Raw genomic sequence first — 13,364 nt, 5'->3', positions numbered from 1 at the left:
CAGCAGGCTTACGCTGGGAGCACAGCGGCAAATGTTCAAACAAAAGGTAACTCCAAACAAAACACAACCCAAAGGAAAGAATCCAAGAACAGGTACAATCCAAAACAGCGCAGGGACACGACAGAACACTCAGCACAGACAAGGACGTCACAAATACTGAACACAACTGAGGACAATATATACACAGGCAAACGAGCAGGGAGGGAAGCACAGCTGAAACACATCAGGTAATCCACAACAGGAAAAAAGCTAGACAAGAACAGCAGGCACAGAAGATTACAAAATAAAATAGGAAGTAAAGTAGTCGGGAACACACGAGGACAGAATGAACAAAAGACTAGATTAAGCTACAAAACCCCAAACATGACACGATCAAATAAAGCTTACAGAACACAGAACACAAAACCAAACTAAACAGGAAAAACATGAATACACAACCAAATCCTAACAGTGACTAACTGTTGCTGTCATGACTGAGATCTATTTCAGCACCGCTATCCATCCATCGTCGACCGCTTGTCCTGCGTACAGGGTCGCCAGTCTATCGCAGGGCCAAACAACCAGTCACACTCACACCTAAGGACAATTTTGGAGACACCAATTAACCTAGCCTACATGTCTTTGGATGGTGTGAGGACGCCGGAGCACCCGGAGAGAACCCACTGCACCACCGCCCAATTAAGTAAATATAATTTCTTAATATATCTACCTGAATAAGCCTGTCCTTTCTTGACTGGCCACTCTCTGCTGTCTCAGAAGAGACACCTTTTGTGCTGTGTCAGTCTGCAAGTTTGCTGTCTTTCACTCTTTGAAAGGGTAGGGGGCAGTGGTAGACTGGACAGATGGTGGCAATTGACAACCCTCACCACTAGATGCCACTAAATCTTACACACTGCATCTTTAAATTTAGATTTTATTTTTCGAGTAGTTATTATTTATTATCCCTCCAGTCTGATGTGAAAACTGACAGTAGCCTAAATACTGTTAAAATATTTGACAGTCAGTTGCTGACTAAAACACAGGTTGATTCAACTACACATTATGGCACTGAATGATAACCCAAATTAGTCCTTATGATGTTCTGGACCTTTGCTTCAGGAAATTTTCTCTAACTGGACCTTTTTTAATTTTATTTGCTTACCCCTGCTGTAGGCAAACATTGCAGACTACACATGACAATATTAGATTTCACCAAGCAGGCAATGAGCCATCTAGGTAGGGAAAGTGGAAAGGCAGCGCATGCTCCTCCCTTGTGACCACCACTGAGGTGCCCCATTCAACTATGCAACTATTCCAGTGGAGCTGCCTAGTGGCCAGCAGAGACTGTGGTGAGTGTGATCAGGTACTTCCTCTCAGTGAAACTTCCCTGAACATAGACAAGTCCATTAGTTCCTGGGCATTTAAATTTAAAAACACAATTATTTAAAGTAAAACTGACATTAAATTCCATTCAAATAAATTGTCTGTTCCAGCATACTCATCAGCTCTGTAAATCACTTGTCCTGTGGTTTCCTCTGAGAAAAACATCAATGTTAACTTTTTATCATAGGCAGAAAGACAGTCACACTGAAGCAAAATGGCAGCCTGCTGCACAACACAAGAGCCACAGACTTTAAACAACACACATTAAGTCCTGCAAACATCTCTTTCTTATCTAACTAACACAAACAGGAGGTGGAAGTGCTGCAAAGTGGCGCCCACAGGGGCATGTGCTGATAGCCACAATAAACTAACTTTACTACATGTGTTTTTCTGTCATGCGTTTTCCCTGTCCACCAAAGTGGCGGACGGCCTGGCGATTTTATCCGCAACTGCAAACAACTTCTCACATTATTTACATATTAATATTTTCAAATTAAATCCTGAATGAGATGGTGACTGCTTTTTCAAGGATCTTAGAGAAAGGGAAGGTTAGATATAGGTCTGTAGTTTGCTAAAAACCCTGGATCAAGAGTGGCCTTTTAGGAAGATGTTTAATTACAGCTACTTTAAAGGACTGCGGTACAAAGCCTGTTAATTAAGACAGATTGATCATGTCTAGTAAAGAAGTGCTAACTAAGGGTAAAACTTCCTTAAGCAGCCTAGTTGGGATGGGGTCCAAGAGACAGGTTGATGACTTAGATGAAGAAATCATTGAAGTTAGTTTGTGTATATCGATGAGGAGAAATATATATCAGTCAGCTGTTTGTAAGGTTCTTGTGTTTTCTGGTCCCGGCTGAGGGCAGGGGGTGATGAATGTTGTCTTGAATAGTTTGAATTTTATCATCAAGAAGCTCATGAAGTTGTTACTACTGTTGAGATCTGGTAGGGGCAGGTTTAGTTATAAGCATTAATAATCAATATTACAAAATATTCATAAGGGCGCCACCCTGGAATCAGGGACCAATAACCAAAAGAGAAAACAGTTTCAAAGAGTATACAATAAATCCAAATATTTAAACACTATTTTACATTAATAAGGTGGACTGTAAAGGCTGAATTGGATCACTGACCGTCACAACCAGCTGTGATTACTACATAATACACAAATAACCACAGGCAACTCTTTAAAAATACAATATGGTTTGTTTAACTTTAGCACAGATTAATGATCAGCAACTTCAGCCAGTAAACCCACACTCATCTAATCGTAAGGTGTGTTTGTGTGCAGGTTAGTAAGGGAGGAGAAAAAGAGAAAAAGGCTCCCAAAGCACGGATAGATTCTCACTCCCAACTCATCACATATGGACGCTTAGTCAAACCCCTCTGATCGGTCGTTTACACCAACCACCTCCTTACTCTGACTTTACTGTTATATATCCTATACTTACCTTTAGAGTTCCAAATCGACGCTGCAGGGCCTTCACCAGTGTGTTACAAAGTGACGCCAAGGGGCTTGATTACCGTCCATATGTGACAACTTGGGAGTGAGAACGGGTTGAGATAATGTTCATTTTTGTTAGATTTTCATGCACAGTGAATCTTCTGTTTACTTTTAATTTAATGAATTCAGGTAGTGTGGTGGGAGGGGGCAGACATGGTCACTATAGGGTTTTGGGTGGGTGACTGCTCTAATGGATGCGCAGAGAAGTGCCTTGGCTTCAATTCTGGGTTGTCATGGTTTTGGTCTAAAAAACTAAAAAAAGTAAATCAGGCAAGCATTTTTCTCTCTGACATTGCCTCTGTATATGTCCACACAGTTTCAACATTAATTTTAGCGACCTCTGATATCCTCTATATCGGGAGATATTACCACCGATATGAATAACAATCTTACTGTATTTACACTCATCTTTAGCCAGCAGTTTTAAACAGGATTCAACGTCGCCCCCGCTCTGGCCCCAGGAATACATTTAACTATGATCACTGGTGTTTTTTTCATGTTTCTCAAAATGGAAACTGGTTGGTGGTGAACTATGGGCTTATGTGGGCTTAACAAAGAATAACAATAACAAAGACCATGCATCCCTCTATACTGCAACTAATATCTTAACTAATATGAGCACCATATTTGCATATAGTAAGTAAAGCTTTGTATAAATAACATTCCCTTGTCTCCCTCACTATATAATTAAAGGTGAGTTTGATGGCCACCTGCTTGGTGACAGAGAGTAACCAAGGCAGCCCTCTCTGTTCACTCTTTACCCTGACCCTGAGCTGGGCCCCCAACAGCATTTCTATGGGGCCTACTGCAGCACTAAAGCCCGGGTTGAGATGACAATAGTCATGCTGAAAGCTCGGTTCTGGTACCTACATAGACTCAGGGTAAACCCAGAGAGAGCATGTGACATTATTGTGGCATGTGTTGTTCTTCATAATATTTACTTCACAATTAGAGGAGAGCACCATCCTGCCGTACAAATGAACGATTCTGAGGAAGAACATCCCATCCACCCTGCAGATGTCCAAGATAGAAGAGCTGTCAGAGACATCATTTGCTGGAATGACTTCACAGATAAAGCTAGCACCACCCCAAGCTGACAAATCATTCGCATTGTTGGTTTTCTTTATTTCCTACAAACACACATGCAGCAATTAGAATTATTTAACAATTAACATAATTCACCTGTGACCATGCACCCACTTGTAACTGACATGCCAGTAATTCTGCCTTTCTACTCTGCCGCCCCGTGTACACCATTTCTTGGTCAGTGTTTGCCATTTTCTTGATGAGTAACTGGTAACTGGGAAAACATAAGGATGACATTCAATTCTACAGTTCTATGCCAAATCAACCTGGCACTTACTGAACATCTCAGTGAGCTGTGGAGGTAGGTTGACAATAATCCTGGTAATGCCCAGTCATGCCCGGTTAAAGAAGATAAGAATGTGCACGTTGTTTTTCCATTCATTGTTTGTTCTCCTCACTTCAGTGTACAGTTGAAACTCAACATTTTAAAACTATTGATAGCTGCCATGCATAACATTAAGATGTATCCCTCTGTAGGTCTCTCTGAATGCTGCTCTGTGGCAGCAGACAACATGTCTTCATCATCATCATCATCATCATCATCCTGTGATGAAGGAGAGCATTCTGTTTCAACAAGGCTCAGCGAGGCAGATGACACCTGCGACTGTTGGGAGACATTGAAAAAGGAATCTATGCATATACACTATAAATATACACACAAATATTTAAATGTAATGTAGGAACTTGTGTCCCGGGAGTAATCGGCTGGGATGAGCTCCCTCCAGGGATCCCTTCAGTCACTGGTCTTGTGGGCCTCTGCCTTCTTTCTGTGAGTAGAGCTAAAATGTTAATCTGCAACAAAGAGAAAATCAAAAGTAATAATGGTTTTCTACAGTCAGTTTGTCCAGGTGGCGCAACTTTAGGATTTGTGCTGCTCTGTGTCAAATACTTCAGCCTTGCATCAAATCCTTGTTGCTTTTGACCCAAAACAAAGATCAATAGTTCACTGGTACATTTAATGTTACGCAGTGGATTTCTCATATTGAGAGTGTGATTAAGCAAAATCGATACTTCTTTATCAGAGGTTCAAATGAAAACATTAATCCTGAGGGTGACCTGCATGATAAAGTGTACCCTGTGGTGCGGCAAAATAAACACAAGCACACACACACTGAAACCTTAATTCCACTGAAGTTGGTCTGACCTCTCTCTCTCTTAAAACACATCACCATCTCTTTCACTCAAGACACGGAAAATGAGTTTGGATATAGTAATTTTTGGAAAGATGACAAGTTTATTGTGTCGATATCTACAGGTTTCTGAGTGATGATATACGCAGTATGCAGTGAAGTTGCACCATTTAGAAACTACATACTGCATACTATACTCATTGCACTCTAGGAAACAAGATGGATTGTATAAAAAGATGGAGAGAGAGGACCTCTTTGTTCTTATATCAACCGGTGGTTCAAAGATGTGCTGTTGTTAGCAAAATCAACAGAGTTTATACTCTGCATGGTGGCTACTTTATGGCTTGAACTACAGACCTGCTCAGTTCTAAGTTGTAGGGTGTTGGTGAAATAAAAACTTTCAGTTGATCAGTTAATCATAAAACCCACTGCAGGAGTAATGAAAATGAATACACACATTTGGCAACCTATAATAAAGGGCCATTATACATAGCATAAATTGTGACATAGATATATAGAGAAAGGCTCAGCTACTTTGAGCTTAATGCTGAGTGGCACTGAGTATGTAGGAGAGACATCGCACATATTCGGTCTAGTTCACTCCAGTGCGACACAAACAAGGTAGGCACTCATCTCTCCGATATCACTGATGCTCAGTTGATGGGTACCAATGATCTTCTGAGCAGTTTTAATCACCCGCTGCAGAGCCCTCTTGTCCTGGGCCGTGCACATCCCATGCCAGTTAGTGATATTTCCAGTCAGGATGCTTTCTATTGCTCTGAATAAAAGTTTACTGTTCTTGGCTTTATCAGCGTTACACATTTAGTGCATAAAAATTAAATTAAGAATTTAAATTTAACCTGATGAAAACAGACGCCTAAAATCGCATACCTAAAATGAATCAGGAATAACTCCTCAACCATTTGGCCTAGATGCATAATAATTTTAACTTTTACTGACTACATGGAGATGCAATAAAGAAAAAATCTGAAATTTTTTATCCTCGCCTGGTAAAAAAAGCTATATTTTGATGCAATAAACCATCAAAACCATCCTGAGTTTGCTTTTAATGCAACTGAATATTTTCTAATACACCTAGAATGCAATTGTAACTATAAATCTGATGAAAATAAACTAAAATACAACAGTTATCATACAACATTTTCAAATATACCAGGCAAATTTCCATATTTTGACAATATTTATTGTTAAAATGCTGACTTTTATTAATAGATATCTTTAAAACACTTTTTCAGTCCATACAACCTATTTCCAAATGACAAAACATTGAAATATTGATAAAAACAGGAGTATTCATCAACATTCCTGTCACCAAAAGCACTCCCATGCTTTACAGGCCCGTAGATTGAAAATGGAACATGGCCACAAAATGGCAAAAAACACTGTATGTTCTCAAGCGGCATGTTTCCTCTCTGCAGAAAAGACGACAGCAGACAGGCAGCTTGCAGGTATTGTGCAATAATAAAGATGGCGCCCGCTTAGACTCAGACCAACAACATCAGCGGGTTTTGGAGTTAAAACGGCGAAAAAAAAAATATTTCAATCATTATCATCGCCCAAAGCGCCCAGAGTCTGCTTTCAATAGATTAAATTAGATTTTGTTAATATAAATCTGTATATGAACCTCTTACTTCTGTAATGTCTTTTACCTTTTGATGCACAAGCTATGCAAACCCATTTTAATGCACAACATGGGTCAAAAATGACCTGTTTTCATTTCCTATATAATCTCATGCATGGCTGAGTGTTTCTTTGCTATATCTTTTGAAATCCTTTTATTTCATTCATTATTACTTACTTTGGATAAACAAACATAGCTCTTGTATTTCTACATCAATTTTTTCACACATGGGTCAAAAATGACCGGTATGTTTTCACTCTGGAATTTGAGAGGAACTTTTGATAATTGTAAATGTTTGCTATTATGAATATATTTAGTGCAGACCAATATTAATCTCCCGCATTTCACAACTCGGCTGCTTTTGCACATGATGCATTTAAGTCTATTTTACAATCGTTTTACCCATAAACTGTTCATAATAATTACATTTTAGATTAAGGTTACCTTGATATCATTACTAATGAAAGACAAATATGTCCAATACTATTTTCTATTCTAGCTAGCCTATGTTAGCTAGATCAACAAAGTAAAACTCACAGTATAAACAGAACAGTATATACTTTAAACATTGATGTGCATTTGAAAATATTCTTGTGCTTTTGATTTTCTTTATCCAGTGTTAGTATGGATGGTCCAGTAATTCCAGATTTACAGTTAAGTATAGTGAGAAAGAGAAATATGTCCAATACTATTAGCTTGCTAGCTTAGCTTAATTTTTGACCCATGTTGTGCATTAGAAGAGTATTGACACAAAAATCATTTTTATTCAAAAAGGAAATAATGATTTGTGAACACCAGGAATACTGAATAATATAGGCAAAGATATAGAAACTTCAAGACAGACCTAAAGATCACAAAAATCTTTTTGAACATATATGGGAAAAAGAAAAGCCATAAGCTATGTATAAGAGATAAATGTAAATTGAATACATTCTATTTAAAAAGTACATGACTTCCAAAGACATCAACATTATTACACAAAAGCCTACATTTATATAAAGTGCAAGTTTAACCTTATTGGATATGACCTTAAGTTATATATTGGTGTTAAACGCTGGACATCATCAGTACTGTCAACATGATTCCTCTTCTCCAGGCAGGGCAGCTTCCTTCCCTCCTCAGGTGTTGGTCTTCCAGGCATTGCCATCCGTCATCCCGGGTCAACATCACACACCGATTCTCCCACAGGACCAGGTAGGACAGCTACAGAATATATCTGTCAACCCTGACACACAAGTCACCCGAGAGGGAACGGCAAGGAGAGAGAGGTAAAGAAAGCATGAGCAGCGTGCAAGTAGGTCTGATAAGGAACGTGAGGAGACAGGAGCTGACGAGTGTCAGGTAGAGATGTAAGATGCTAAAGAAGATGAGGGTCTTTCTGTGACACTGAGGCTGATACAATGGGCCAACAGCGGTATTTTATTTTAAAACATTTAATCCCACCAAGTGCTCATCTGATCAACTTCTCGTTTTGTGTGTGTGTTGCTGAGGACCCATGGGAGTGCAGTGTCGAGTGTGAAGTCGATCAGAGGAGCAGTTATCGAGAACGCTGCAAGCAGTTTTAGACAAGGCTGCACAAAATCCAATTCTTTATAAATGATTGGTTTATTAAAATAGAAATTACATAGTACACACACGACTACTAAATGTGATAACTAATAACTACTACACAAAATATGAGTGAGTAAATGCAATGAAAACAGGTACGAACAATTAATGAATGAATGAGGACCGCCATCATGGCCTTAGCCAATTCCCCTTATGCACAGTTGGCAGTTTGCCCTGTAAGGGGAAGGGTCAGCGGACGGTCCCACGTGCCAACTTGGTTTGAGTCGGCTGTCTCTCTCTCTCTCTCAGCAGGCAGCAGGATGATAACATCTTTGCACACCCTCACTTGGCTGGGTGTCTGTCTGCGAGTGGGACAGAGATCAGAACACAAAGAGGAAGAGGGCAAGACAAGAGAATGAGAGGGATAAAAAGAGGAGGGGAACAATAACCGCACACACACCTGGTGTGCGTGAGTTAGAAATGACGTTTAAACTTACATTTGGTAATTTTGCAAGCTATAATCAATTCATTGGTTATGCAAAGGCATGTTTCCTGTTTTATACAGCTATAAGACCGAAAGGGGAGGACTTAAAAATCATAATGACAGTATAATGTGAAAGAAATATACATTTTCAACTGCTGCTTTTGAAACCATAAAAAACCCTTCTTTTGTTATGCTCCCAAAATTGATAACATTGAAAACATCCAAGAAGCTTCAAGGCACTTGGCCACTCAAAACAATTGGTGTGTTTGAAAATGTGCACATCTGATACTTCCAGTTCATTTCTGTCTAAGGACAGAAGGTCACAAGGTGCGGTGGCTTACAAAAAGTTGGCATAATAGGCTCTGGAGCTGTCAGTCAGTAGGGGGCTTACGGAGTGTGCCTCTGATGCCTTTGCAGCAAACCTGAAGCAGTCGGAAGAATAAAGAGAAAACAGAAATTATATATATATTTTCTCGTTCAGCTAGCTTTTTATTGCATGCACTCCTTTATTTTCCAAGGGCTAGGGGATAGAGAGGTCCCTCGGGAGGTTAAGGAGAGGCATACATGTATGCTAGAAAGACAAAGAGCATCAAAGGGAAAAGGAGAGAAGACAGAAAGAGACGAAACATGACAGAGGCAGAGGAGTCATCGCGAGGTGTCTCAGAGCTGTCAATCACAGCAGAAAACTGGATGGCTTCCTCTGAAGCAACCTGCAGAGTGAGAAGTGGAATGGAAATTAGGAGGTACTGTTTCCTGCGGCAAACAAATGCACTCTAAATCTTTCAAAGGAAGTTATTGGATTAAAAAAAACTTATGGCAGACATCAGGTTAGTGCAGGTCAGACGAAACACATGTAAATGTGATAATGATAGCATGGAGAATGAAAGATGGTTAGGTTAGTTTGTCTAAAAATAGGTACACACTTTTGTATTACAATTACAGTGCGTATGTATAATCTGCATGTTTGAGTTTTTGTCTCAATTTTATTGATTATTATTAACAGTGTAGTATGACATCATTTAGTTTAAAGTGACAAACCCGTGGTGCTCTACCTGCTGAGCACCAAACAGCAGACGGAGTTGGCATCTAGCTAGTGAATATAATGTCACATTGAGCAACTAAAGATCCAGATATTTTTCATCAGGATGTGGTGTGAGACCAAAACACAGGTAAAAGGAACAGGTTTTTTGCCAAGAAGGTTTTCACATACAAGGATTTTTAGGTGCATAACAATAAATACAGTGAGTATAAAAGTAATAATAATGAAAATAATAAATAAAAACAAATAGAAACAAAACTATTAAAAAATATACCTGTGTACAGTACAGTGCAGGAGTTTTAGGCCGGCAACAATTGTGTGTAGTTCTCCAAGATGTTTGATGTGCAAGTGTACCTAGAGGAATTGATGATGTTTTGAAGGCAAATGGTTGTCACACCAAATATTGATTTTATTTAAATCTTTCTTCTGTCATTCACTTTGCATTTTGTTACTTGGAAAATATAATATTTTAACATGTCGTATTTTTAAAAACATTCTTCTTTTTCTAACATGCGTTTTTCCACACCTGCTTAACATTGCACGACACTGTTTTCTGAATGAAGTTTAGAGAAAAGACGTTTTGTGCAGGACTGTGTGTTTACATCCTTCTCCAGGATGAAAAGAGTAATCATTGTGGAGGTGGGGGGCTCCGAGGAGGCAGTTGTGCAGAGACCCAGGCCCTTGCTGTTGTGAAGTAGGAGGGACTCGTGGGCTGGAGCTGGTGGATGGGGGGGAGTTTTTGGACTGTCCCATTTGCTTGACAGTAGAACTAATTTAGTCCAATGGCCAGGCACAAAATGTTGGTGGATTCACTCTAAACTAGGTTTTGTCGTTGTCATAACTCACCCTGGTGTGTGATTACAATACCATGGGGCCCACACCTTCTATTCAGGAATCATTGGTTCCCTTGATAATATCAAGGCAAGTCCCTTCAAAAGATGGCTGCTAGACATCGGCGTAGCTCCTCATATGTTCCACTCAAGGCTCATGTAGTACAGGAAATACAGACTCAGACAGCTCAGGGGAGACATGTCGCAGGATAACGATCCAGAGTCTCAGATGAATGGCATTGGTCACCTCATTAAGCTTCTTCACAGAAACTCTGCTTGGTCTATGACTGGCCAGATAATTCTGTCACTTTCCAGGAGTAAAGATCAGGAGGGAATTCCCCACTGTTTCTAAAGCGTGTTCATAAAACAAGTATAATTTATTGTGCTTGAACGCACCACACATCCAGCTACTGTCCATACAGGGGGAAGGCGTGACATTGCAGGGTCCCCAGAACTAGTCCCCAAAGTAGTGTTTCTGTGACAGAGTTGCCATCACTCCCAGCTATAGGTGTGCTGGAAGCAAGGTTATAATAGTAGTTGGGGACTTTTCATTAGTTTTTAACGTGGGTTTGCTAGTTTTACTTTAGTTTTTATTAGTTTTAGTCTTATTCACTGCAGGATGCCAAGCTCAGTTCAGTTTATTCACATAACATTCAAATAGAAGTACGGTAATAAGAAATTTGTGAAAAGGGACATCCTTTTTTAAGCTATCTGAAGCTTGTATGTAGGGCCCCAAACACTAAGCAAATATATATATTTGAACATTGTCTAAATAAATACTAACAATAAATGAAGCACATGCAATCTACAGTATAATTTCTAAGAGCCAAATACCCTAATCCTACAGTCCCATGAAATTCATTACATCAGTCTCTAGCTCTGTCATTCTTGGTTAAACAGGTGAAATACAATAAATGGAAGTTAAATATAACTGATGGACAGCTAAGAAATGGGAATATAGTGGAGGCCCCCCTTGGAGCCACAAACAACAGGTCCCTAGCATCCTGAAGGCAAGAATGACTGGAAAGCAGTTATAATAAAATCTAAACCTTTATTAATCCAAAAGAAAGGTATTAAAACAATGTGAAGCACAAAGAGACAGGTTGGCTGAGATATCAATGAGCCCATAAAACACACTAGCTGACATGCAGTTAATATAATGACCAGCAGACACGTTAACCCAGCGCAAGGGGAGCTCACAGTCAATGGGCAAGTTTATCCCACACGCAGGATGAGCTCTAAGCCAGACCATCAGAACAGAACAAAACAAAACTCTATACAGTTGCTACGCAGCCGATCCCTACCTGGATCTCCCCGACAAAGTTAGCCTCCCCCAACATTACATGGGGCTCTCTTTGTAACGGCAGTCACCACCTGCTACACTGCAACCCTGACCCCGGGCTCTCTTGACGGATAAAGTAATCATGGCAGGACAACACACATGCAGTGTGCCAGCTCTTCATGTGGAGAACAAAAGCATAACACACCTGCGACTCACCAACAGGTGCCTATCGGCTAATCACCACGTGCACTGCTTTACTGCCGGTCCGGCCAGACCACCTGCCCCGCAACGTCAATTCCCCAGGCTTCATATCCACTCGGAATGTAGGCCCAGGGCAAAAGCATAGGTTTGGTTTCCCGAGTAGAAATTATACCCTTGGACCCAGGGACCGCGAATGCCACAGGATCATTATGTGTCAATTAGTTTGTGGTAATTTGATCAATTGCAACATTGTTTGGTTATATGGACCACTAAAGCACAATATAAACTGAAATGATATGGGCCTTAATGATTTTAAGACTCTATCTTATAGAGGGGCCCAAATCGGTGTCAAAATCTAGTTTTTGGTGACAGGATAGATGTTGCACAGAGATCGGGAGAAATGAGGGATCCAAAAGGCCCACACTTAATTTTTGCCCCTGGCCTTCCTAGAAGGGTAATCTGGCCCTGATTAAAACTTTTCTTTTGCTTGTATAGCAGTGAATTTGCAGTTTTTCTCTAATGGAAACACAATAACAAGGCTTAGTGTGTGCATGGCTCTCATTAAGGTAGATTCTTCCTTAGTTATGATCATTAATATTTTACTGCAGATCATTAAACTGCTTTGCCATTTAAAGCTTTACACAATTGCTATTGATGTTCATTAGTGTAAAGAGAAAGTAAATGGCGATTGTTACATCCTGACCTTTATCCTGTTTATAGACCAATGTACTCTATTGATAACACAAAGAAAACAGCAGGCAGTAATTATCGGCTTATCGGATGTAGTATACACAAGTGATTTAGCTTCTCTGTCTGCTGCTTGCTTAAAAAATGATTAAGATTTGAAAAGGCATAATACATGGTCACATCAACATGACTGCTGTCTTAAACGCTTCAATTTAGGAACATTGTTGAATTAATTAGCTGTTTTTCATCTACTTAGTAGTTAGAGCATTAATATTCAGAGGACCAATTAATAAGAAATCTTTGGGTGTCATCAATAATAAACTAAAGCACGCATAGTGTCATAATAATTGCAAACACTTATCTGTTGCATTTTAAGCCATGACCTCATTAGACCAATTTCCTGATTACTTAAGCTTTGCGAACACAGTGCGAGCTGGTTACTGCTGCGGTACTGCGACCCAGTGGTCCTAGCCCACTCACAGGTTCTTTGCTGTCCAGGTTTGCATCATCCGGGTGTTCTCAGGTCAGGTCCTAGTAAGGGGACCCTTTCCCCAAGAGGAACACAAGCTCAG

General features: G+C 39.9%; 1 long non-coding RNA gene across 1 annotated transcript; it reads right to left on the bottom strand.

Annotated features, from left to right (window-relative positions):
• Positions 1–8,307: 8,307 nt before the first annotated feature.
• On the bottom strand, positions 8,308–12,053 carry LOC119901413. The gene is made up of 3 exons (XR_005444193.1): positions 11,927–12,053; positions 9,095–9,175; positions 8,308–8,631 (listed from the first exon to the last, which is right to left on the bottom strand). It is a non-coding gene; the product is annotated as an uncharacterized LOC119901413 (long non-coding RNA).
• Positions 12,054–13,364: the final 1,311 nt, after the last annotated feature.

This window comes from Micropterus salmoides, unplaced genomic scaffold (genome assembly GCF_014851395.1).
Source record: "Micropterus salmoides isolate LMB-PRFRI ecotype aquatic unplaced genomic scaffold, ASM1485139v1 Ms_hic_scaffold_13, whole genome shotgun sequence".
In the NCBI taxonomy this organism is placed as follows: Eukaryota; Metazoa; Chordata; class Actinopteri; order Centrarchiformes; family Centrarchidae; genus Micropterus; species Micropterus salmoides.
This window is presented reverse-complemented; position numbering and strand designations above follow the sequence as displayed.